This window comes from Piliocolobus tephrosceles, chromosome 8 (assembly GCF_002776525.5).
Source record: "Piliocolobus tephrosceles isolate RC106 chromosome 8, ASM277652v3, whole genome shotgun sequence".
Lineage (NCBI taxonomy): Eukaryota > Metazoa > Chordata > Mammalia > Primates > Cercopithecidae > Piliocolobus > Piliocolobus tephrosceles.
The window spans coordinates 24,066,822-24,093,069 of NC_045441.1; the positions used below are offsets into that span (position 1 = coordinate 24,066,822).

The 26,248-nt window shown below is 42.5% G+C and overlaps 1 long non-coding RNA gene across 1 annotated transcript in view; it reads left to right on the plus strand.

Annotated features, from left to right (window-relative positions):
• The window catches only part of LOC111520350, a 68,720-nt gene that overhangs the window by 24,377 nt on the left and 18,095 nt on the right, over nucleotides 1-26,248 (plus strand). Inside the window, exon 2 of the long non-coding RNA XR_002724650.2 lies at nucleotides 16,353-16,453. This is a non-coding gene — a long non-coding RNA (uncharacterized LOC111520350). The remainder of the gene's footprint in view (nucleotides 1-16,352; nucleotides 16,454-26,248) is intronic.

Sequence of the window (26,248 nt, forward strand, 5' to 3'; positions counted from 1 at the left end):
AAGGAAGGAAGGAAGGAAGGAAGGAAGGAAGGAAGGAAGGAAGGAAGAAAGAAAGAAAGAAAGAAAGAAAGAAAGAAAGAAAGAAAGAAAGAATGGTTAAGACGGTGAATTTTATTTTATGTACATGTTACCACAATTAAAAATATGTATACCTATGTTATGTGGGTTTTATCATCCTTTGACTGGTTCATGCAATTCTGAAGGGAGATACAGTCCTTTCCCCAGCACCGGGACAACTCCGTAGCTTTCAGGTCTCGCTAGCACCAAGGCGGCGTGCTGTCAGGCAGATGCCAGAGTTCAGCCACCTGCAGTCGGGATCGCTGATGTCCAGGACATTTCACAGAGGCTTTTTCCTGGGTCTGTGTTCTTGGCAAAGTGATAATGCTCCTAATTAGCACAGAGACCTGTGTCCAGACAGCCTGACAGGCCGGGCCCTTAGATGTGGGGATGGGGAGGAAGCCAGAGGAGGCTCTTCTGCAGGATATGCTCCCAGGCTGAAGCTGACCCCAGCTAGGAGTGGCTGAGCACCCAGCAGTGGGGAGGCAAGGGCTGGAAGGAAGAGGGGGGCCCTAGATAGAGAGGGCAAGAGGAGAATGTTTTGCTGACAGAAAAGAGATATGTTTTAGACCAACTTCCAATGCTTGTGTGGTTTTAATCTCGTGGCCAGAGAACAGTGCTTTTCAGGATAAGCTGAATTAATTTACTGTCTTCTGTGCTCTTCTTCCAATGAGGACCCAGGGAGGCTTCTGCAAAAGAATTTCTCTGGCCTTTTCCGTCTCCACTCTTTTTCTCCCACAATTAAAGCCCATGAAGACTTTGCTGAATGAGTTAAAACAAGTAGGGGAAGCTTAAGAGCAGAACTTCATCTCCCACAATATGACATCTAGCCCTTTCTCTTTCCCTGTCACAAGCCCTTGAATCTTACAGACTCTGTACCTCACTGACCCCTATAATGCCATAGTGAATTCAATGGTGGCTCCCCAAAACATATGTCCACCTAGAACCTATGCATGTCCCCTAATTTGGAAAAAGGGTCTTTGCAGATGTGATTAAGGATCTCAAAAGAAGATCATCCTGGATAATCCAGGCAGGCCTTAAATCCAATGACAAGAGTCCATATAAAAGAAAGGCAGAGGGAGATTTGAGACACAGACAAGGCCAAGTGAGAATGGATACAGAGATTGGAAAAATGCAGCCCAAACTGAGGAACTGCTGGAGCCACCAGAAGCTGGAAGAGGTAAGGAAGAATAGTTGCTTAGAGCTGTGGTCCCCAAACATTTTGGCACCAGTGACTGGTTTCAGGGAAGATAATTTTTCCACAGACCTGGGAGTTGTGGGAGGATGGTTTTGGGATGATTCAAATGCATTACATTTATTGTGAACTTTATTTCTACTATTAAATTGTGATATATAATGAAATAATTATACAATTATACAACTCACCATAATGTAGAATCAGTGAGAGTCCTGAGCTTGTTTTCCTGCAACTAGACAGTCTCATCTCTGTGACGGATAGGAGACAGTGACAGATCATCAGGCATTAGATTCTCATAAGGAGCACGCAGCCTAGATCCCTTGCATGTGCAGTTCACAATAGGGTTGGTGCTCCTGTGAGAATCTAATGCCCCTGCTGATCTGACAGGAAGCGGACCTTGGGCAGTAATGCTCCCTCACCTGCTGCTCAACTCCTACTGTGTGGCCCGGTTTCTAACAGGCCACAGACCAGTCTGTGGCTTGGGGGTTGGGGATCCTTACCCTAGAGCCTTCAGAGTGAGTGTGACAAAGCTGATACCCTGATTTCAGACTAAAGGAATACATTTCTGTTGTTTTAAGCCACTGAAGTTTGTTAGAGCAGCTCTAAAAACTGGATACACAGGGATGCTCAAATTCTCCTGTGCACACATCACGGGGGACCTGCCTGTGAGACAGTAGGTCAAGGCTGGGGTCCAAGATTCTACATTGCTGAGACATTTCCCATGATACAAATGTTGCTGACTCTTCCACACACTTTGAACACACAAAAACTAGTTTGGGATATCAACTTTCAAACAGAAGCACAATAAATAAACATTTTAATTATGTTCAGCTGGGAGCCACTGGCTAGCATTCAATCTTGACTTGGGCCTCTGTGCTCTTTACCTATGTTTTGTGATTTTTATCACAGTAGTTGTCTTGATGTGTTCAGTGCTATATAGAATGCCATTATCTATAATCTCTGCCCCAAAACTTAGAACCAATGATTACTTTTGGACAAAGGTCTCTGTGTCTCATCTTCCTTAGCTGTTAAACAAGGGACTTGGACTAGGTTTGCTTAAGTTTCTTCCAGCTCAAACTTTCTTTGAGTATGGGATACTTCTCACCCCCAGGAAGAAGATTCTGTGAGTCTCAGTTATCTACCTGTGCTTTCAAACGCCATCCTTTACTTTAACCTTGAAGCCTTCCTCCTCATTTAGTCCTATACTAAGGAAATAAAGTATCCTAGACGGGATAGAATATTCCTTGCTCATTGCTGCTGTGATTTTTCTTACTGTCAGCTGAGGTAGCCATAGTGAGTGGTAAGCTTTTTGCTGAATAACTAATTCCCATGAACTAGTTGTTGCTGAGCCTTTCTGATCTGTCCTCTATTTTCAACGAGAGGGTGTGTGTGTGTGTGTGTGTGTGATAAACTTCACTGACTTCATCCCTGTGGTTGGCTCGTGCACATAACTGAGTGAGAATGCTGACTACATCCAAACCATGTAGCTGTGATCTGTGTTCCTTTAGCACAATCCAGAAAATACCCATCTTCTGTGGGTGTTGCTCTGGGGGCATAAAGTGACCACTTCCTTTATCAGAATGTCACTCCCTTAATACGTGGTTTTTACAAAAAGCACTTTACTCTCAGGATTGACACTGTAGAATTTTGCAAAGAAGCTACAGTGTCCAATAATTGCAACCAGACAGCCATTTTCAAAAGCCACAATTCAGTTCCTCTGAATTCTTACTGCCCAACCAGACTCCATTCCTTGAAGTAAGCACTTAAAAGATTTGGTTTTAAAATATCCAAAAAACGGATAAGGCAGGAGCCACTCATCAATGACACAGATTTTCCAGCTCATCGAAAATGCATTTACCTTCCTCACAGGTCTAGCGGGCATCTCCTCTCTGACCTTCACAGGCAAGTTGGAATGGAAGGGTGTTGCTGGAAATGGAGTGAGGTCATGTTAAACATGTCCCCAAATGTTTATGCTGGGGAGTGATCAGTAACCACCATCTTCACTTTACTCAGATTCATTTTGTTTTTCTTCACTGCCTCACCCCTCTTCTCTTCCTGTTTCTGTCAAACTTGTTTGGTGATGAAAACAGAGATCCTCACAAGATACCTAATAGCTGTGAAGGCTGATAGTAGGAATACAACAGGGCAGGAGGCTGCTTGTGGGATCTGGGATCGGAGGCATACGTAAGACCAGCATCTTCTCCTCATACCTCTGACGCTATCTGCTCCGTGCTCTGTTCTTTCTACCTTGCAGTTTCCTCTGTTTGCTCAGTGTCTCTGCTCCTCTGTTGCTTAGACTTACACGTGGCACTTTCCAGCCACCTAACCTGTTTCCTGCTATATGTTGCCTCCCCTCCAACTTCATTTTGGCAAATTCTTTCCAGGTATTTTAGTTCAAATTCTCAAGGGAAAGAATTTGGTCATATGAGGACCTTACCTTTTCATTGGGCCAATGGAAGATTGCTTTCTAGCCTCTTATTGGTGCTCCCAGATCATGTGATTTTTGGTCACGTGACTTTCATGGACCCAATCTTCTGTGACTCAGGAATCACAAGGTACAAATCATGGCCCAGGCAGGAAAGGACTGAGGGCTGGGCCTATTTTTTGTGAAGAGAGTTTAGATGGGGCTGGCAATTTCCAGGGTACAGGCTTTCCTCATCTTACCCTGAAAGGGATCTAGATATAAAAGTCAAGTGAGGAGTTTCAGGGGGTTGGAAGCCACAGGACACGGAACTACAGAGTAAGTACAGCCAGCCTCCTGGATTCAGTCTTGAAAAGTGAGAATGAGTGAAGCCAGAGTCACAGAGAATTGAAGCTGACCTCCTTGAAAACGAGACCAAAGAAATGTGTTCAGAAGCCAAAAATGAGCTGGAGCCCTTGTAGAGGCTCAGCCCAACATATGAAAACATTGTCAGGAAGAGGAGGCTGAGGCCTTGCTGGAAGCGGCGGGTGTGAAAGGGCAGGAGAGGAAAGCTCTCAGCTGTGAATGTGCGTTGTACTTGTGGAAGCGAATCGGGCCACAGCCTGCCACACTGCACATCAAGGGTCATGGCACTGTGTGAATTCCATTTACAGGTCCCCTTTTTAAAAGGCAAAGCTGGCCTTCCTGGCTCTAATGGAGAAGAGCAGCTTCAAGTTTACAGCTGGAGAGGAGGACGTTTCCCTGGCACTTGGGAGACTTTGATTGTCCGGACTGGGTACCACATTGCTATTGTGGTCCTCAAGGCCCCTTCCCAATGCCACCCCCTTCGCATTTTCTGTACTCCACTGCTTAGTCACTTTTACCAAAGATTTCTTATGTTTGAATAGCCGTATGTGGCATTAAGAGTGACTTGACTTAAAAGCTAATTCAATAAAACTTCTGGAAGAAAATAAAGAATACTTGCACAACCTGGGGATGAGCAGAGATTCCACAGACAGGACACTAAAACACTAACCATAAAAGAATAAAAATAATAAATTGGACTTCATCAAAATTAAAAGATTTTGCTCATTAAAAGACACCATTGCAAACATGAAATGAAAGCTAAAGACTGAGAGGAATATCCCAATGTGTACGCATAATAGAGGACTTGCATCCAGAATACAGGCATACCTTGTTTCAGTGCACTTTGCTCTATTGCATTTCATAGATATTGCGATTTTTACATATTGAAAGTTGGTGGCAACCCTGAATCGAGCAAGTCTATTGGCACCATGCTTCCAACAGTATGCGCTCATTTTGTGTCTCTGTCATATTTTGGTAATTCCTGCAGTATCTCACACTTCTTCATTGTTATTATACCTGTCTGGTGCTATGTGATCAATGATGTTTGATGTTACCATTCTAACTGCTTTGGGGTGCCACAAACTGTGCCCAAATAAGATGGCAAACTTAATTGATAAATGTTGTGTATGTTCTGACTTCTCCACCAACCAGATGTTTCCCTATCTCTCTCTCTCTCTCTTTCTCTCTCTCTCTCTCCCCCCTCTCTCTTCTGGCCTCTCTATTCCCTGAGACACAAAATTTTGAAATTAGGTCAGTTAATAACTCTGCAATGGCCTCTAAGTGTTCAAGTCAAGAGTTGCACATCTCTCACTTTCAATCAAAAGCTAGAAATGGTTAAACTTAGGGAGGAAGGCATCTCAAAAGCCAAGATAGGCTCAAAGGTATAGACCTCTTGTGCCAAACAGTTAGCCAAGTTCTGAATACAAAGGAAAAGCTATTGAAGTAAATTAAAAGGGCTACTCTAGTGATCACACGAAAAGGAAGTGAAACAGCCTTATTGTTGACATAGAGAACGTTTGAGTGATTTGGATAGCAGATCAAACCAGCCACAACATTCCGTTTAGCCAAAGCCTGACCCAGAGCAAGTCCCTAACTCTCATCACTTCTATGAAGGCTGAGAGAGGTGAGGAATCTGCAGAAGTTGGAAGCTAGCAGAGGTTGATCAGTTTATGAGGTTTAAGGAAAGAAACCATCTCTGTAACATAAAAGTGCAAGGTGAAGTAGCAAGTACTAATGTAGAATTTGTAACAAGTTATCCAGAAGATCTAGCTAAGATAATTGATGAAGGTAAATACACTAAACAACAGGTTCTTGATATAGACAAAGCAGCTTTATATTAGAAGAAGATGCCAGCTAGGACTTTCACAGCTAGAGAAGATAAGTCAATGCCTGGCTTCAAAGCTGCAAAGGACAGGCTGACTCTCTTGTTAGAAGCTAATGCAGCTGTTGATTTTAAGTTCAAGCCAATGCTCGTTTATCACGCTGAAAATCCTAGAGCCCTTAAGAATGATGCTAAATCTGTTGTGCCTGGGCTCCAGAAATGGCATAGCAAAGTCTGGATGACAGCATATCTGTTCATAGCACATTTGTTCATAGATAATTGAGTTTTAGGCCCACTCTTGAGATCTATGGTTCAGAACAAAAGATTCCTTTCAAAATCTTACTGCTCATTGACAATATACTTGGCCACCCAAGAGTTCTGATGATGATGTACAAGGACTTTGAGGTTGTTTTCACACCTGCTAACACAACATCCATCTGCAACTAATGAACCCATGGATCAAGGAGATATTTTGACTTTCAAGTTTTATTATTTAAGAAATACATTTTGTAAGGCTCTAGTTGCCATAGAGAGTGATTTCTTCTGATGGATCTGGCAAAGTAAATTGAAAACCTTCTGGAAAAGATTGACCATTCTAGATACCATTAAGAATATTTGTGATTCATGAATATTTGTGATTCATGGGGAAGAGGTCAAAATATCAACATTGTATTAGAGTTCTCCAGAGGGATAGAACTGATAAGATATATGTGTATATATAAGGGAGCTTATTAAGGAGAGTTGGGTCACACGATCACAAACTGAAGTCCCACGATAGGTCATCCGCAAGCTGGGGAAGAGAGAAGCCAATAGTGTCTCAGTCTGAGTCCAAAAGCCTCAAAAGCAGGGAAGTCAACAGTGCAGCCTTCAGTCTGTGGCTGAAGGTTTGAGAGCCCCCAGCAAACCACTAGTTTAAACCCAAGAGTCCAAAGGCCAAAAAACCTGGAGTCTGATGTCCAAAGATAGGAGTAACAGGAGGAGGCATCTGGCATGGGAGAAAGATGAAAGCCAGAACTCAACAAGCCAGCTCATCCCACCTTCTTCTGCCTGTTTTGTTCTAGCTGCAATGGCAGCTGATTGGATGGGACCCACTCACATTGAGAGTGGGTCTTCCATTCACAGTCCACTGACTCAAATGTCAGTCTCCTCTGTCAACATCCTGATAGGCATACCCAGAAACAATACTGTACCAGCTATCTAGGCATCCTTCAATCCAATCAAGTTGACACCTAATATTAACCATCACAAATATTAACAGGAGTTTAGAAGAAGTTGATTCCAGCCCTCATGGATGATTTTGAGGGGATCAAGACTCAAATGGAGGAAGGAACTGCAGATGTGGTGGAACTAGCAAGAGAACTAGAGCAAGAAATGGCGCCTGAAGATGTGACTGAATTGCTGCAGTCTCAGGATAAAACTTGAACAGATGAGGAGAGCTGCTTCTTATGGATGAGCAAAGAAAGTAGTTTCTTGATGTGGAATCCACTCCTGATGAAGATTCTGTGAACACTGTTAAAATGACAACAAAGAATTTAAAATGCAAAACTAAGTTGGTAAGGCAGTGGCAGACTTTGAAAGGATTAACTGCAGTTTAGATGGAAGTTCTACTGTGGGTGAAGTGCTACCAAACAGCATCTCATGTTACAGAGAAATTTTTCATGAATGGGAAATCAGTCAATCAATGCAGCAAACTTTACTGTCTTATTTTTAGAAGTTGCCACATCACTTGATCAGTCAGTAGCTATCAATATTGAGGCAAGACCCTCCACCAACAGAAAGATTATGACTCAAATGTTTGAGGTGGTTGGTAAACTAATTACTCTGGTTGATCATAATACATTGTATATATGTACTAAAATATTACACTATACCCTATAAATTGTACAATTGTTTCATGTCAATTTAAAATAATAAAAGCAAAAATAAAAGAGATTACAACTAACTGAAGCCTCAGATAATTGTTAGCATTTCTTAGCAATAAAATATTTTTAAATTAAGGTATGTAAATTGTTTTGTTAGAGAATGCTGTTGCACACTTAGTAGACTACAATGTAAACATAACTTTTATATGCACTGGAAAACCAAGAAATTTGTGTGACTTGCTTTATTATGATATTTGCATTATTGTGGTGATCTGGAACTAAACCCACTATCTCTGAGGTATGCTTGTGTATTAAGAACTACCTACAAATCATAATAAAAAGACAAACAATACAATAAAAAAGCTAAAGACTTGAGTAGACATTTTCCAAACACACAAATGGTCTAGGAACACATGCAAACTATTCATTATTCATCAGGAAAATAAAAATGAGAAACTACAGTGTGTTATCACTTTACAATCACTAAGGTGGCTGTAATTACAAAGACTGACAATACCAAAAGTGTGTCAACTGGATGTAGAAAAATTGAGCTCTCATATATTGCTGGTGGGAGTGCAAAAGGGGACAATTACTTTGGATGACTGTTGATCAGTTCTTTAACTGCTAAGAATACGCATTCCCTGGGAGGCTGAGATGGGTGGATCCCCTGAGGTCAGGAGTTCGAGACCAGCCTGCCCAGCATGGCAAAACCCTGTCTCTACTAAAAATACAAAAATTAGCTGAGCGTGGTGGTAGGTGCCTGGAATCCCAGCTACTTAGGAGGCTGAAGCAGGAGAATTGCTTGAAGCTGGGAGGTGGAGATCACAGTGAGCCCAGATCACGCCACTGCACTGCAGCCTGGGCAAAAGAGCAAAACTCCGTCAAAAAACAAACAAACAAAAAACACCACATTCCCAAGGAATGAACTATTGATACATACAACAACATCAATGAATCTCGGAACAATTATGTCGAGTGAAAAAGAAAAACATCCTCCCAAAAGAGTACATATTATATGATTCCATTTATTTAAGACTCTAGAAAGTACAAACTATAGTAAGGGAAAACAGATCAGTGGTTGCTTGGGGGATGGGGATGGGGATATAGAAGGGAGTGATTACAAAGAATACAGGGAACTTGGAGAGGATGACGAATATGCTCATTTTAAATATGAGCCTTTTGTTGCATGTCAGCTATGCCTCAATAAAATGGTTTATTGGTGTATTATATAGAGTGTATGCAATGCATTCAATTTTTTTTTTTTTTTTTTTGAGACAGTCTCGCTCTGTTGCCCAGGCTGGAGTGCAGTGGCACGATCTCGGCTCACTGCAAGCTCCATCTCCTGGGTTCACACCATTCTCCTGCCTCAGCCTCCTGAGTAGCTGGGACTACAGGTGCCCACCACCATGCCTGGCTAATTTTTTGGTATTTTTAGTAGAGATGGGGTTTCATTGTGTTAGCCAAGATGGTCTTGATCTCCTGACGTCGTGATCCACCCACTTGGGCATCCCAAAGTGCTGGGATTACAGGCATGAGCCACCGTGCCCGGCCACATTCAATTTTTTTTTTAAAAAAAAAGTCACTTTGTTTAAAGTGACTTGAAATAAAACAACAACAAAAATGAGAACACATGTTCTCTATGAGCCACCAATTCATTCCTAGATATTTATCTGAAAGAAATGAAGATATTTGTTCATACAAAGATTTGTTCAAGAAGGTTTATGGCAGTTTTATTCTTACTAGCAAGAAACTGAAAATAACTAACATGTCAATCAACAGGTAAACAGATAAACAATTTGTGGTGCAATCATATAATGGAATATGACTAACAATTTCAAAAACTGACATTCACAGAAGTCTGATTAAATCTAAAAAAGATATATCCCAAATACAAAAGATTACTTTCTTTGTGATTTCATTTATATAAAGTTGAAGAATTTGCAAAACTCACCTACGGTGATAGAATCAGAACAGTGGTTTTCTCTTGGTGGTAGGGAGGTGGGAGGTTGGGTGGCTGGAGGTTGATGACAAATGGTCTGAGAAATTTTCTACGGTGACAGAAATGTGTTATATCTTAAGTGAGATATTGGTTACATGATGAAGTGGATACTGTGGTGCTCTGCTCGGCTGCCCTCTTCAAGGCTGACACGCCCATTTCCTAGCTGCTAGGATAACCCACACCTGCATTTCCGACTGACCATTGCCCTTGGCCACAGGGAACTGCCTTGCCCAGATATTTCCCTCGCAAGGGCTGGGCCATAACAAATAACTGTCCAGTGCAGAGATTCCAAGACCTGCCCTGCTTGCCTCACTTTAAGACACTATGAAGAGCCATTCCTTCTTCAAAGCTCCTTATAGAATTAGCTAAAGCCTCAGCTGCAGCATCATTGTGGATTAGCTTCTCCCTCTTTCCAATCCAGCCTTCTTCATTTATTTACAGGTTTATTGTTGAGAGTATATACCAGTAAACTTTCTGCACATAATTTTCCACTTCAGCATTTGTTTCTAGAAGATGGAACTACAATTGGTCCTAGAACATGGAATTTAAAATGGGATTTTAAAACTGGATAAACAGCCAGGGCTGTCAATGAGATCCTGTTTTTAGTGGGATGTGGAGCATGAACGGTCCTTAGCAGGCTGCGTGGTGTGATGATTACAACTTGTACTGGTGGTGAATGTGGTTAGGACATCAGTGGATGGGGACTCATTAGTTGGTGAACTTGAGTGGAATGAGAAAAGTTGTAACTACAAAGACTGTGGCACCAAGTGGCTGTTGCTGCATGCATGGATTCTTTGAAAATTATAACCAGCTCAGGATGATTAACCACCAGTTCATAAGAAGTGGGTTTAAGAGAAGTTTGACTTCTCAGCCTAGCAAGTCTCCCTCCCAAAGGCCAGAACTCTGGTTCAGAACGAAAGAGACCCTGATAATTGGGTGTGAAATATCTGCTATGAAAATCTTGAGTGCCTAAATAACCTTGAACCCACTTGGTGTAAGTGGCTCACTGTTACTTGTTAGAAAATAGCACCCCTCCCCTTGCTTGAAGATCATGCAAAAAGCACAAGTAAAATAATTACAAAACAATGTTTGTCCTCACTCAGGATCCCACTGCCTCTCACACCATCCCCCTTACTGGCAATAAGACCAATAATAAGTGTCAAAGCTTGGATCTAGCTAGTATGTACTGGTGGGTCCTGGGAAGTGTGCATGGGCCCTGCGTGTGTAGGATCAAAAGAGGAGGAAATAAAGTTGGATACAGAAGAGTGTATTGGTATGGGGAACTCTCCAGTATCTAGGATTTAACACCTGGGCAAGGATCCTGAAGTCAGGGCTAATGGGTTGCTAGAATGGCTATTGGAAGCTTGAGAAAAGTGATGGCCTCCATTAAGTGAAGGGGCACCTGCAGAACTGCTGTGGCAGATAGGGAGGAAAGAATAAAAAGCCTGGAAGAATTGGGTATGCTGGAACAGGTATATTTCATAAGGTGAGGAACCTTACCAACTGACCAAGTTTGGGAGGAGGGCCCTGAGAATGTGCTAGAATTGTCATGCAGCTCAATGGTGACTGTCTTCATGGACCAGGGCTTCCAACAGGAGATGTGAATATGAAACTGAGCTCCTGAGAGCAACGGGGATGGCCAGGTCCCAGAATCACAGAGGGCAAGTGGCAGCTCTTAACCATCAGAAGTAAGCTGGGCACAACTATTGCAATAAGCAGCAAAAGTAGAGTGGTGGCCTTGAGGACAGACCAACGGAGAGATGGAGGTGGTTGACAGGATATTCTGCTCCTAGGGCTGACAGAGTTGGACAACAAACAAAAGCATTACTTAATATGTGCAACCAAAAGAAGTCAAGGATGAATGGTCAGATGACTGTGGACAGCAGCTCCAGTGAAAATTCAAGATTCCTGACTGTTCTAAGACATGGAAACAATTGACTGAAATATAGTCCAAGTCCCTTGAAAGAACAATTCTGCAAAGACACAGCATTCATATTCAGCAGCAATTTTCCCAGTCACTCGGTATTAATTCTCCCAGTCACTCAGTTTTTCCAGTCCTTCCTTTTGGCTACTTATTCAGATAACCATGCAATGAGGAAAGAATAATATATAGATATTTCAGAAATTGTCAGATAACATAAAGTCTTGACTTAGGGAGTTGACATTGATGCCCAGGAGCCTCCAAAGCAACCATGGCCTACCTGTTAGAATTAGAGTGTATAAGGAACAGATAATAATTGGAGCCCTGAACCTAGTCCAGCTTGCTGCAGACTCTCTGGGCTCCTGGAACCACCCAGTATCATTTTCCCAATTCCTGAACATGTAATTGGAATTGTCATACTCAGTAGTTGGCATAACCATTGCTCCTGGATTTTGCCACCCAAACTTCACTTTCTATCTTGAACCACTGTTGGTCCATGAAGAACAGCTTGGACTCAAACCCCTTGGCTCTTCACAGTTTTAGCTGTTGAACCCACCTAGATTTAGTCTTGAAACCACATCTGCTCTGACTGGCCCAGCCAGAGAGACACATCCACTCTCGGGGGAGATTGCATACTCTTACGCCAATGGTCTAAACTTCCTGTTCAAAAATAACCCAGACCTGGCTTGTACATCTTCCATTTTTTGTTTAGAGAGATATTAGAATGTGAGAAATGATATTGCACCCTAAGATCAAGGTTGAAAACATAGAGGAAATAGATCCTGGGCTCCACCAATGCAAGTGCAATGCAAGTAAACATATTCTATATGATACACCAATAACAAACAGGAATACATAGTTACTTGGAGATGGAATGGGTAGCAGATTTGCTTTTTTTTCAGTACTATCAGTAAACAATAAAATTAGCTACCATTCTTTGAGCAACTATTATGTACCATGAGTGTTCCCGTATGCCTTCTCATCTAATCCTAATGACTACCCTGTGAGGTGAATGGCATGCCCATTTTATAAAGAAGGAAACTGAGGGTCAGAGAGCTGAGAAAAATGACCTAAAGTCATAAAGCTTGTGAGAGGGAGCCAGAATCCCGGCATGCTTTGCTGACTCTGGAACAGTGCTTTTTCTGCCACACTAAACTGCATTCTGATTACGGAGATTTGCAACCCAAGCACCTCGGAGAAATTGCTTGGCTTCCAGCAACTGGGCTTAAGAAAATATGCCCTTTCTTTCATGTTTTTGAAGACAGAATCCATCATAAAGGGCATTCCTTTAAGACTTTCTGCTTTGAAGTGATAAAAGCTAGATTGAAGGAAGGCTCCCAAGCTCCTGATCTGGGTTCACCCCTGCCCTGGGAGCCAGGAAATGTGATTTCTTCTGCCATCTCTTTCACTTATGGTACTTGCTCTGCTTCTTGGGTCTCCAGTGATTTTTTTTTTTCTTAAGAAAAGAAGATAGCTTGGGTTAATTTCCAGTTCTCCACAATTTATCTGTACTGAGCTGGAAGAGTGTTGAGTGGGAAAGGGCTTCCTTGTCCACGAGGGCCTCGCAGCTCTTCAACACCCACCACTTCTGCCTCATGTCAAAGGCAAGCAGATCGGTTTATTAAATAGCTGTCAAACTGAATGAGCGAGCACCGAGAACACACAGAGGGAAGATTGGATTAGAGGGAGAGGACATGCCACGCTAAACAAGGGTACAGATTTATGGCCTTGGCCATGCAGCCTCAGAAATGATGCCCAAGATAGATATGTGTTGGGGGCGGCTGGGCCAAGGAAGTGAAGTACGATATTCACATGGAAGGACTGAGGCATAAGGTGTTTCTAGTGACCACGCTTTTCCTTCCTGGCACTCAGAGCACTTGTAATTAGCATATAAGTAATGACATGTGTTTATTTGGTAAATGACTCTCTTCTTCATCAAAGTATAAGCTTACCCAGGGTAGGGGCTGCTGGAGCCTATTCACTTCTATTTTCTAGTGAGGGCACACAGCTGGCATCATGATGAGATATGCTGGGAACATTAACTCCACTGAAGACAGCAACTCCTAGACTGTCACTAACTTAGAAAATACGGATGATGCTTTATTCACCAAAGGGAATTCACAAACTTGGGTTCTAGCTGACACTTTCATAGATCGCTCCTGTCCACTTTTCATAGCCCCCACAGATGAGAGGCAATTTGAACTAAAGAGGAAAACAAAGTGACAGATACTTGCTAGTCAATGTCACTTTAAGCCCAGTGGAAACAGAAATTAATGATTACTGAAGGCATTTTGGAAGAACTACTGGACTAGATTCTTGCCCTGGAGGGGCCTAGACTATAGCTGAGAAGAAGCCGTCATAGTATTTCCCATTCCAACATCTTTCTCTTATTTGTCATCATCTGGGATTATATCTCAGTGGTCACCTCTTCCATACGGCTTACATGTGTGGTGAGGGAGATGTCCCCACTCTTGGCTCTAGCAGCGGGGACACCTCTGCCTCAGGCTTACACTAATTGATATAATATCATCCACTCACCACAGCAATGGATGCAGTTATGGTTACATGGTCTAATTTGGGCCAATGAGAAGGGAGACTATATGGACTAAGGGTTTCCTTACTTCTCTGAGAGAACTTCCAGAACTATCATTCTTTTTCTCTCTGAAACATATTCCCTACCTCTCTCTCTCTATCTGACTCAGTTCCATATCATCCTCATATATGTACTGATTGGTGGAAACTAAATGCACCCAGAACCCCAGAAGCAGGGAATCTGGGAAATGCAGTCTTTGACTTTCCAGCCTCTTCAGGATTGGAAGTACTAGAAGGGGCTGGAATGAACATTGAATGAGCCAGTTTGCAGCATCTGCTGTATCACCTTCTTTGTTACTTTAAGAGTAGTGACTATTGGTCATGTTTTTGAAATCCACAAGAACTTCGAATAGTGAGCAAACGAGTTAAGAATGTAAGTATGGGGAATTGGGACTGTCTTTGAGTAGAAAAATTACATTCATGTTTCATGTTTATTTCCTGGGTATTAATTTTAGAAAAACAATAATCTTATAAAAGTGACAAACCAGATAACTGACGACTACTGCAACCATTTAAATGTGAAGGGTGGTATCCTGGATGGGGCCAGTTCAGAAGGAAACAAACTCTCAGATTGAGCCATATCGCTCTTGTAGAATTGGGGGACCTTGTGGTTAGAATTTTTGTAGTTGCTTAAATCAGAGGTACCCAAATGCTGATTTAAGCAGAATGGGGCTTTATTACTAAGGCAGAGTGGTGTTTGACAGAACCCTGGGCAGAGGAGCATTACTGCCAGGGCTGTCTGTCTCTCCTCTTTCCTTTCTTTCCTTCACCTTCTGCATTCTCCTTTGTATCTACAGATTGGCTTCCTCTGCCTCCCCAGGTGCCTAGGGGGCAGCGAAGGTGGGGTGTGGGGAGTGGAGAGGTGGGGGTTGGAAGCAAGGCCATGACAGCTCTTGAGTTTGTGTAGCCTTCTCTCTCCCTTCCTTGAAGGGACACTGCATGGTCCAACTGGGGTTCAGGCTGACCCCTGAGCCAATCAGTCAGGTCCCAGGAGGAAGGATGGGGGCAGTTTGCAGGCACCAGGCTCACCTCTATGAATCTGAGAATGGTGATATGAGGTACGTTAGCCTCACGGGCGCCTGTCATTTCCCACATTGGTGCAAACGGGATGTGGATTGGCCAGGCATGAGTTAGCAAGGGAGAGGAAAGCATCCATGATGATGCAGAGGCTTCTAGTCTGAGGAACAGGATGTAGCACCACTTCTCTGGATGCAGGGGTAAGGTGCCTGGACTGAAGTGGGAGCCTTTGGAGCTAGAGCAATATGGGCTAGGACAGAAGCAGTTGAAGACTGAGGTCACTGAGCACGGCATCAATGGCTTTACTCATGTTTGAAGTGGCCTGAAGATCCTTTCAACCCCAGTAAAATAGAGAATGGTGATATGGCCAGTTGGGGAACAATCAGATATCTGTGAGATTAGGAAAAACCTAAGGCTTAGGGGACCTCTTAAAGCCTCCCTACAGGAGAGTCACCCCTTTTGGTCCTAGAACATAGGCCTGAGCCCCCAGACCAGACTCAAATGTGGGGAAGGCAGGGCAGAGTGGGGTCAATAGCTACTTGCATGGCTACCTGTTGGCTTTGTGCCCTGAAGAAAGAGGAGATTTTAAGTGTGAGCACGAGGAGGGAGGCTGCCATCATTTTATAAAAGTTGTGTGATTATAAGCAAAGTGGGGAGCGGGACCCAGGGGAGCAAGAGTGGATGGCATATGCTGTTCCTCTAAACACCCATAGCAGACATGGTTAATTGGCCAAGGAGCTATTTCCCATAGAGCCCTGAGAGCATCCTTCTCAGCACAGGGCTCTGGGCAGCCTCTGACAGTCCGTCAGTACATGGGACAACCTGCATCTGCTCAGCCCCATCTAGGCAATGGCTGGCAGAGGAGGCAGGTGAGTCTGGGCCTACACGGCTGAGCCATATATTTTGTGGAAAACTAAGAGGGTTGTGACAACCATAAGTGTGATTCCAACACAAAATTTTAGCTTCAATGTGAAGGTGGCTTAACGTTCTAACCAGTGTTGGCTTAGTGCTGGAGATTTTGATAAGTGCTGGTTCACAAAATTTCATTTCATCTTCACAGCAACTCTATAGGGCTAGTTATTATTACTAATGCAGCATCTCCTACTCATGTTTACAGATGAGGGAACCGAGATCTGAAGAAGAGAAATGTCCTATCCAAGTTCACCCAGCTGGGGTCAGTTCTCCTGTTTCACCTAGAATTGGATGTTCCAACTCCTGGTGAGTGTTCTTTCCACTGCCCCAAACATAGTTTTATTTGAGACTAGATTCTTCTGCTGTTTCCCAGTAAAGAGAATTTCCCCAAACATCTGTGCCATGCGATAGCCCTTTACGGTCTTGACTCTCCAAGTGTGGTCTTCAGATTAGTAGCACTAGCATCCCATGAGTGCTTGGCACAAATGCAGTGTCCAGCTCAATCCCAGAGCTCCCAAACTGCATCTGCAATTAAACAAGACCCCCTAGGATCCAAGTTTGAGAAGCTTGACAAGGCACCAGCCCTTCCAAGTGTTCCAACCTGGCAGAAAGGGTTCTACAGGCAAACAAGTTTAGGAAACACTGAATCCTATCCTGTTCTCTTTACACATCAGCAAAGTAAAGGCTTGGAAGGGCCCTAAAGTAAATTTTTAAAACTTTGCTCGACTGGGTGTTTTCTAAATTTGCTTGTACATAGATTCTGGATTCTGTATGAATAGCATTTATTCATATCCCACGGATTTACTGTTTCACAAAAAAGTTTCACATGTGGCCACAGACTAACCTGATGAACCCCTGCTTGTGTGTGCACTAAAAATAATGGAAAGAAAATGCACCAAGGATTGATCTGGTAGTCAATTCTTTATCGTTCCCTTAAGGAGATAGCAGCACTGCCACTTTAAGGGCACCAATATTATAAAATGAAAAAAAAAAAAAGCACTCAGAAAGGGAAAACAAAAGCAATCTGTGAGGGAAAAAAGAAGATCATAATTTGGTTTGGGCAGGAGCATTTGACCAAGAGAAAAGTGGATGAAAGAATAGTTGTTTCATTAACCTATTGCAATTTCTTATAGCCTTCCACTCATGAACACAAAGCAGCATAAAATGGGGTCAGAGGCTATTTTCTACTGACTAGTTTACATTAGTGATCTCATTTTATTTCTACAGCAAACCTTTAAGGTAGATATTAGTATCCTCATTTTACAGATGAAGAAACAGGGATTCAGGAAGATTCAGTCATTTATTAAGAATTGTGCAGCTAATGAGCCAGAACTCAACCCCACACTTGGTGACTCAGGAGTCCAGGCGCTTTAGCCATTACATGATTTTCTGCAGAAAACAGTGGAAGCCTGAGCCCCTGAAAGACTGTGTGTGATCTCAGCCTGGAGTCCTAGGAGAGGATGCTGGAGGCCAGGCACTCTGTGAGCTTTTCTTGCGGATTGTCAATCCCCCTGTGATTGACACGCTCCTCGGCACCAGCGCTGGTATCTGTCTCTCCTCCTGCGTGGGCCGCTCTAGGGTCTGGGTCATCACATGTCTGACACAGCAATTAGCTTGCTGTACTTCATCCTCCCGCTTGCCTCCAGCCCCCGCTTCCCCCCAGCCCAGATTAATAGAGAGGAGCTGCTGCAGCCAGGCAGTCAGCCACTCCCACCTGAACGTGAAATAGATCACAGAACAAAGAAATGAATAGAGAGAATTGGGGAGTAAGGAGGGGGCCAACAGCTACATCACCTGTTTTTAAGCAACAACTGCTTTTGAAGTCACTGATTGCAGAGAAGGCCAGGCCCAGTTTGGCCTAGTTTGGTGATCACTAACTCAATTACTTAAGTTTCAAGGAAAACATTTGCTCCAATAAATAAAAACAGAATAAACCACAAGACTTAAATGTCTCCTTTTAGTGAGCTTCAGTCCCAGGCCTGATCTGCAAAAGGAAAGCAGCTGGAGAGAAGCGCACTCGAGATGGACACTGATAGTGTAAACAGTGATAACAGAAATAACCAGTATCAAGTTATCAGTGCTATTTTAACAGTTGTGCATATTTGAACCCATTTAATCTTCACATAAACCTTCTGAGATAAGCACTGTTATCATCCCCATTTTCCAGATGATAAAACTGAGGCCTATATACTTCACATCATTTGTGCTTAAGGTTACACTGCTGGCAGGTACTGGTTAAACATCCAGAAGACAGACTCGGGACCCAGACTGCCTGAGTTCAAATCCTGCTCTGCTGTGGTTTTCTTACTGGAAAAACGAGGTGTTATTAGATGCCTCTCTGCCAAACCTCAGTCATTTCTTAACACCTTCACATTCTTGGGCCAACTCTCATTCAATAAGTACTATGATTTTCTTAAAGCTTTTTGTGAGCTAACTCTGTTTTTGAAAATTTAAATAACTATATTTCAAAAGAAACACATCAAAAAATAGATTGAAAACTAGTATCTCTTGTTTCAAATAGATGGTGTTTATGAAAATGAATATTACAAAAAATAAAAATACAATTACCTGGATCTAAGATACAGATCTGTTTCTTCCTTGTTACCAAGAGAGGTTAACAAGTACTACTAACTAACAAGTGTCAGAAAGACACAGGAGACCTCGTGGCCCCAGTCTACAATTTTCCTCCTGGAAATAATCCGAAGTGTTGAAAGAGAACAGAACAGGAAATGCCTTGCGCGGGATCACAGGTTGGGGGAAATGTCGCATGGCTTGTTTCTCACCTCTTTCTCCCACACGAGACTAAAACAGCATGGCAGAGGGCTGGCCCCCAAAAGGTTAAAGAGTTCTGTGTGGACAGAGGTACCTGTAGCTGTGGCCAGGCCCCATCAGGTGGGCTGCATGTCAAACTTATAAAGAGAGCTTGCAATGAGTGTACCATCTTTGTCCCATTCAAAAGGGATCTTCCAGCAAGGTGGCCCAAGCTCATCCAAGTAGTACTATGGTAGCAGTTAAGAACAATATATCCAGCCTGCCCTTCCTTTCAGGCATATGAGAGGATTGCACTCTGGCCTCCACCCTTTGATATAACACATGGCTGTTTGACTTGCTTTGGCCAGTGAAATGAGAGGTTATATGCTTCTTCCTGGTGGAGGCATTTAAGAGCAGGTGCACAATTCTACATGCTCTCTCCTCGACTGAGACAGTGAGTCCTAGGTCTCATGTAGAGAGGGCAGCACGAGAAGATGGAGCCTGCATCAGCCTGTGTCCCTGAGTGACCACTATATGGGGCAAAGCATTCCCCTGCCCCATCCCAGCTCCCTACTGAACCACAAGGACATTTGTATTGTTTTAAGCCACTTTGATTAGGGGCCTTTTGAGACCAAACATAAACCAGCCTCTGCTGACTGCTTGGGGATGAAGCTCTTACATTGGCTGCCAAGGCTACAGATCCAGGCCCCTGTGGTCTAGCAGGCTGTTTCTTGGAGCTTGTGGTCCCCTCCTTTGTCATAGCACTGCCTCTTCACCACCAGTGAAGCTGCAAATCCACTGATGCCTCCAGTGCCATCTGCAGCCACAATCCTGCCAACTCTGCACATCAGGCTCCTACCGACCCTGGGACCCTGAGCCCCCCAGTACCCCTATTCCTGGATAGTGGTTCCTGACCATTCAGTTTGGTCACCAGAAATTTGGAAAATGAGACAGCTCCCCACTATCTGTGTGCTACCCTCAGTTAGGTGTGCCCCATAAGAGAACGTGCTTGGGCACCAAAGAATTCCAGCCTGTAGAGATGGAGCTCTTTGGATTCACACATGCAACCCCTTCCCCCAGCAGCAAACACAACACCAGACTGGCTAGGCCTGTTTCCACACTTTGTCCCAAACCTCCATGTCCTCAGTCTCCATCAGGCTATCCACATGCATCAGATATGTTTATATATGTTGAACCACAGTGATCTTCTCCCCTGGAGTCTCCTCAGCTGCTATGAAAAAATCAGCATTCATGAATGGACACTTGGAATGAACATCTGAGTGTCTGTCCTTGCCCACCCAGGACACCCTGTATATATTGGCCCTGCCTACCATTTCTATGTACATCATGCCTTATTCTTTCTCCTAGACCGGAGGCCCCATGAAGAAAAGAAATCAGTCTTGATTATGTTTGTATCTGTCTGGTGACCTACTGCTGCATAAGGAGTCACCTGAAGCTTACGCCATAAACCAAAAACCATCTGATTATGCGCCTGGATTCTGGATGCTTCCATTAATTCAGACAGGGCACACTAGGGTATCAAGAACCGTAAAGGGTTTGAGATTTTTACCCTATTTGCAAAGTAACAAGCTAGCCTGCCACAGTTTCATGGATGCAGGTAGAAAATGTGAGATTCCCGAGTCAGAGACAAAGGACTTTATTACTTACAGCAACAGCAGTAGCCTGAGTATCAGTATTTTCTTGTGTCAGTTCCCTGAGGCCCAATTCCCACAGGATGATGCAAAGAGGGCCAGGTGACACCTGCACACACAGTGGGTGGCATTCTGAGAGAGGAACCCTGAGCATAGGGACCTGAGTCTTTTATAATGAGAAGTAAGCGTGTCTATCTTAAGCCACAGGGAGATGATCTTTATTACACAAGATGCTATATCTCTGTTTTCCAAGGCTGTAAGCAAACCTGCCCTTTGCTCCACAACCTCTTTTTTCCATGGTTGCTCACTGTAAAAGTGCCTTCTAGGGGATAATCTGGAATAAAGGCAATCAGCACCTTTGCTTACAAGATGTGCAGAATTGCATGAGATCCAGGGAGAAATGTCTCCCAACATGGCGATAGCTTTTTCCCGCTCTAGAATGTCCGGGACCTCAGCTGGGAAGACTCACATGGCTGGGGGCTTGAGTTATATGGAAGTTTTTCATCCACACATCTAATGCTGGGCCAACTTGAAGCTGTGCTCAGCTGGGACTGTCCACTGAACAGAGTGTGGAAACATACTTTCTGTGGTTGGGATTCTCACATCATGGCAGCTGCATATAAGAGCAACATTCCAAGAGCACTCATGTGGGGAACATTTGAACCAAAGAAACCAGAGAGGAATTGCATGACCTTGTATCACTAGCCTCAAAAGTCACAAAGTATGACTTTGCCAAATTCTATTGATTGTAAGCCAACCACTAAGGGCGGCTCAGATTCAAGGGGAGGAAAATTAGACTTAGTCTCTTGCTGTGGGGGCAGTGGCAAGGCTGTACTGGAGAAGAGCACATGGGTTAGAATGTTGTTGTGGCCATCTTTGGAAAGCATGCCCCTAGAGTATAGTATCAACCCAAGTCTGTGCTCATTGCAAAAATAAAGATACTCTGATCTATACAAATAATCACCTTAAGTGCTGCAAAATCTGAGAGAGAGAAAAAGACCCAGCCTAAATGTCTACGGAGCTGTGTTCTAGTTTCTGTTATACCACAAAACTACCTGGCAGTGGCCTTGGGCAAGTCTCTTAACTGACTGAGCTTCTGTGTCCTCAGTGCCTTGGGAAAGCACCTGAAACATAAAGAAATCTGTCCTTCCCAAGTCACAGGGTTGTTGTGAATGTCACACGAGAGGGACAGTTGTGTGAGAGTCTTGCTCCACGCTAAGCAAACAGGCAAGGGGTTCTAGGGATGATCTGCCATGTGACTGTCTGGGGTAGAGTGTCTGCAGACCATCTGCATTGGAAGCTGTCCTGGGTCCTTACTGAGTGAGAAGCACACAGCTTCAAAATTAATAATGTAACCGAAGCCTTTTAATTCCTTTAATTGAGTTACCCAGGAGGAGCAATGGGAGCACCTGGCTTTCTGCCCTCCAAGGGCTAGACAACAACAAAAGGATTAAGTGTACCATTAAATTGCTTCTAGGCTTTTCCTAACCAGGGGCCTCCTCCACCTAGTAAAAGGAGAATTTAAGAAAAAATGGGGAGAGGGGGAGATCGAACAGCAGATAAGATTGTGGAGGGAGATGTGAGGAGCAGAAAGGATAATTGACCCTGAATGGCAGAGGCCCATACCTCACCACCGAATATACAGTTGCTGACTGCAGTGGGACTCAGAAATGAGTTCATGCAGCTTCCTGTGTGTTCAAAAGTTGGAATCTTGGGACGGAGGATGGGGAAGAGAGAAGCTGAGGTGCAGAGAGGAGAAGCGAATTGCCCAGGAGGGCGTGGCCTGGAGGGGGAGAAACAAGACTTCACTCAAGACTATTTGGCTCCGAAGCCCAGCATCCTCCATGGTTGCCTTGATTTCTCTGCCTCATGGCAGGGGTGAGGGTGGGTGGAGAAGTGGAAGGGAGTGGATGAAGACAGAAACTGGAGTAAGCAGGGGCTGCCCCAGCTTGCCGGTCAGGGGCTCCTGGCCAGGAGGCACTCTGCCATGTCCCCAGTATAAATAAGGCTGACACAGAGGAAGAGGCAACAGATAGGCAGAGGGCAAGCTGCCTACCCAAGGGGGTGAGCTCTTTGGTTTTACTGTGCATGTATTTTTATGGCTGCTATCTTTTTATAGCTTGAGAGTGATATGTTCTGGGCAAAGTGCTCTCTCCAGACCTGGCCTTGGTCTACTCTTCCTGACATGCACCACCCTGCTGCATTTACTGTTCTGTTGAGAAAGTATTTGTTGAGCACTTGTTATGTGCAAGGCGCTTGCCTGCCTCTGGGGATGAACGATGAATATGGTTTCCTTGCTCTGGATGAGTGCCCAAATTAATAGGAGATCATTTCCATTCAGACTGATAAGTGGTGTTATGGAGGGAAGCAAAATAAAAACATCCAGGCTCACTGGGTTGGGGATGGTTGGGCAAGACTTCTTGGAGGAGGCATCAGCTTGGTTGAGTCCTGAAGGACAAGAGATGAGAAGCAGAGGAGAGCATGAAGACGTCATGGTGGTGTGGAAGACAGGTCCTGAGTTCCTGAGGTCCTGAGTACCACTGCTATGGTATGAACGTACACCACGTTTCCCTATGTCTTTGTCTCTGTCAATTAGAATGCCTTTAATGTTGAGTAGTAGAATACCCAACACAAATAGGCTTAAACAATAAGTGGACAACTATGTAGATGTAAAAATGAAAAAGAGGCCATAACTACAGAGAGTAGAGACTTTAAAAATCTTAAGAGAAAATGAAATGAAGTACTCAGTTTTCTAGAAAAATAGAAATGAAATTGACAAAGAAATATTCATGATGGATGCATCATGAATAATTAATAAATAAAAGTCCCCTTGGCAAAGAGAACATCAGATGGTGGGACTGGTATACAAACTGATAATTGAAAGCAAAGGGAGAAATAGACAACTAATTTTATAGTCTTCTTAACAACATTGAACAAAGAAAATACCAAGAAATAATTTTAGATTGATATCACAATGAACATATATGAAAAAAATTTTACATAAAATATTAGTAAATTAAACTGAGTAATGAATTTAAAATATCTCAGGAATATAAATATGGTTTAACAAAAAAGTCATGGAGTAATGGAAGAAAACCATATAATTTCCCCTATAAATACAGAAAAAGTATGTAATAAAATTTCACAGCTATTTATGATATGAAATCCTTAGCAAACCGTAAATTCAAGAGAACTTCCTTAACCTGTCACAAAAATCCAGGGCAAATATTATACTTGATGGTGAAACTGTAGACAGCAAAAACAAGTCAGCAAAAACAAGGAGGCCTGTTATTACCTCTTCTGTTCCACATTATACTGATTTTCTCACCAATGCAATAGAACAAAGGAAAAATTTAAGATATAAAAAAGAGTAGGAAGAGGTAAATTACTACTATTCATAGATTAAATAGAAAATCCAAGAGGATTATAAACTATTAGAACTTTTAAGATTTTAACAAGATCAATTGATGCAAGATCAATATACAATGATCAGCAGTATCCATGTTTACATGAAACAACAAATTAGAAAATAGACTAGAAGTAGGCTTTATACCCACAAAACTATAAGTTGACTAGAAGTAAATCTAACAAAAGATACGAAAATCATCTATGAAGAAAATATACAATGGCACTGGATGATGTGGAAGATAAATAAAGAGGTATACCATTTTCATGGACAGAGAGAATATTAATAAATCTCATGCAGATGTAAATTCCCCTCAAGTTCATCTATGAATTCAATGAAATCCCAAGTAAAGAACCCACACATTTTTCCCATGACATGCTAGCTGATCCTAAAAGTAACATGGAAAAAAGAACAGCCTAGAATAGCCAGGCATTTTTGAAGAAGAAAGTGTGGAAATGTTCCCTAAAGAGTGATCTAGGCTTATTATAAAACTCTCATAATAAAGACAATGTGGCATTGGTAGGGATGACACTACAAAGCTGTAAATAGACCCCCACGAATGCATGGAAGCATTGTCTGTGGAAGATATGGCATCACCAGTCACTGCGGAAAGGGTATTCTGTTTATTGAATGTGCCAGGCCAGTTGGTTATCTGTACCAATAGAACTTGGATTTTGACCTTAAAAAATACACGAAAATAATTCCAAGTGAATTAGAGAGCTAAACATGAAAAGTAAAACATTGAGGAGAAAATGAAGAAAAAAATTTTAACACAGGTACAGAAAAGAATTTCTTAAAAAAATTACAGTTAGCAGAAACTATAAACAGTTTGATAAATCTTTAAGATATGTTAAAGTAAAATATTGTTGTTATGGAGGATGATACCATGAATATAATGAATATTTTATTTATATTGGGAAATAGAAATGTGATATTTGTATGCATACAACCTTCAAAACATTAGTATGTAAATCATATAAAGAATTTATTAACAAATGCAAGACAAAAACTCTATAGAAAAGTAGGCAAAAAAATATTGTGGCAGAGATGGTGAACTTTCTTCTAGCATCCTTCTCCTGTTATTCCATGCAATTATAGAACACCTGGAGTTTTTGCTTACAAATGGCTGCCCTGCCAAATACTGCATTTTCCAGCTTCCTTGTAGCTAGATGTGTCCACGGGACTACACCTGGGCCAATCAGATGTTAGCGGAAGTAATGTGGGCATTTCCTAGTCAGGTATTTTGAAAAAGGCATTATTTGCATAGCACTTGGACTCTTCCCACCCTCTTCTTGTAGGCTGCAGTGGAGACCTTTTTTTTTTTTTTTTTTTTTTGGCATTAAAACAAGCTTATTGAATTTGTATAACATACATTTTGAATTGTACAATAATGTTAGAAGGTTAGAAGCATGCATAATTTCTTTTTGTTTATTTTATTATTTTATTTTTATTTCCATAGGTTTTGGGGGAAACAGGTAGTGTTTGGTTATATGAGTAAGTTCTTCAGTGGTTATCTGTGAGATTTTGGTGCACCCATCACCTGAGCAGTATACACTGTACCCAATTTGTAGTCTCTTATCCCTCACCCTCTTCCCACCTTTTCCCCTAAGTCCCCAAAGTCCATTGTGTCATTCAGACTTTATTGAAGGCTAGGAGTCATCTGGTGAACTGAGAACGTACCCTAGGAATGGGATGGTAACAAGGTGGAAGGAATTTGGATCCTGGATTACTTGCTGCAGCAGAGCTGCCTACCTACCCCAGTTGTCCCACTCACCTCTGCACTGTTATGCAAGTGAACAAGGAACTTCTGTGCTGTTCGAGTCCCTGGAATTGAAGGTCTTTGTTATACCAATTTTACTTATAGCCCTACTAACACAGGCAGGACAAAGAAATTCACAGAAATGGAACTTGAATGGCAAATAAAATGCTCAACTTCAAGAGTAATAAGGAAAATGCAAAGGGAAATGGAAATGAGATGATATTTTGTTCTCATCAGCTTGGCAAAAAAAAAAAAAAAAAAGTCCCACAATACTGAGTTTATATTAATATTATGGGCTTGTTCATAGAAATGCTGCAGTTTTTAATAGAAGCAATAATGAAACAAAACAAAAAAATCAGAAACCACGTAAAGGTCTGCTTGTATATTGTTATTTAAATAAAGAAAGCTATGGTTACAGGTACTGCAGGTGGGCTGTAGGTTGTTGTACCTACAGCAATTTGGCAATATCTTCATAGATAGATGATAGATAGATAGATAGATAGATAGATAGATAGATAGATAGATAGATAGAT